Raw genomic sequence first — 1,503 nt, forward strand, 5'->3', positions numbered from 1 at the left:
TTCAACACAAAACAGATCACCTTCTAATGTATTAAATCTAACAATTGTACTTATTTCCTTTTTATTATTTTTATTATTCCCGTTGATAATATGGTCTTAACAACAACAACTATCTACTTAAGTTAGACTATAAGACGTATTCGCTACTAGTTCATTTTGAAACAAATTAAGAAAATCCTTATACAAGGATCATTTATTTTTAATATAACTGCATGATAATTGAGAGAAAATAAAAAGTTGAAAAATTTAAGAAATTAAGTACTAAAAATAGAATTGTAATTTTGATTTTGTTAGAAAAAAAAAATATTAAGATTTTTATGTTAAAAATTACGGCCCAGTTTTATTATTGTTTAAACAGCTATTATAATGTAATTATCATTGAAATAGTCAGCATTATTAATATATATATATATAAATAAACACCACTAAGAGCTCTACCCCTAAGAAAACATTTTTATTTTATTAAAAATAAATAAACCAAACCATACAAGGATTAAATTAAAGATAATGTAATGTACTTTATTATGAAAAAAAAAATTTCGGACTTTATTTTGCCTTTACGGTGAAAATAATTATCGAATGCTATTGTGTGCTAATTCTCTATTTTATATTTTACATTTTTAACTTTAAATGTTACAAATTAGTGAAAAGTGTATGGATCAATACAATCTTTTTATGAGAAATTATATTTATATCCCTATTTCATTCAACATACTTTTCTTTATAATAACACCATTTCCCTTTATATATTCATTCATATATTACACTTATAAATCATAAAACATGTAATCAGGATATAAATAAGGAAATTGGAGATCATATTGCTTTTGGAATAATCCACCAATTTTTTAAATTAAACACTATCTAAAGATTTGCATCGAAGCGTTTTTTTTTTTATAGTCATGTTAATCACTGTCAGATATCATAATACTTGATCCAACTATGTCACCTCAACACTGTGCCGCGACCCCCCTGTGCTGGGTTTTTAACTTTATAATGCTATAACTTATTGAAAAGTGTATAGATCAATACAATTTTTTTATGAAAAATAATATTTATATACTTCTTTCATTCGACAAAGTTTTTATTTAAATTGGACCATTTCCTTTAATACAGGGGTGTTCAAACCTAAAAAATGCATATAGAAAATAGAACTTTTTCAACTTAATTTTTGAAAGTTTTCCCGAAATACTGACACTTTTATATATATATATAAATAAAGCTTATGTAAGATACTACTATTATGGAAAAAAAAATTCGGACTTTATTTTGTCTTTACGGTGAAAACAGACATCAAAATTAATAAAAAAATAAAATTATTGTAAAAAAATTATTTTTAATATTTTTAATGTTATAATGCTACAACTTTTTGAAAAATAAATGGATCATTAAAATTTTTTTATGATAAATACTATTTATATACCTTTTTTATTCGACATACTTTTTTTTTAAATAATACCATTTCCCTTTATATATTATAAATATACATTTATTTATATGTTA

At 22.4% G+C, this 1,503-nt stretch overlaps 1 protein-coding gene across 1 annotated transcript in view; it reads right to left on the bottom strand.

Annotated features, from left to right (window-relative positions):
- The window catches only part of LOC126901293 (serine/arginine repetitive matrix protein 1-like), a gene marked incomplete in the record, with an annotated part of 9,510 nt that overhangs the window by 421 nt on the left and 7,586 nt on the right, over positions 1-1,503 (bottom strand).

Source organism: Daktulosphaira vitifoliae, unplaced genomic scaffold (genome assembly GCF_025091365.1).
Source record: "Daktulosphaira vitifoliae isolate Bord-2020 unplaced genomic scaffold, ASM2509136v1 Scaffold_1, whole genome shotgun sequence".
NCBI lineage: Eukaryota > Metazoa > Arthropoda > Insecta > Hemiptera > Phylloxeridae > Daktulosphaira > Daktulosphaira vitifoliae.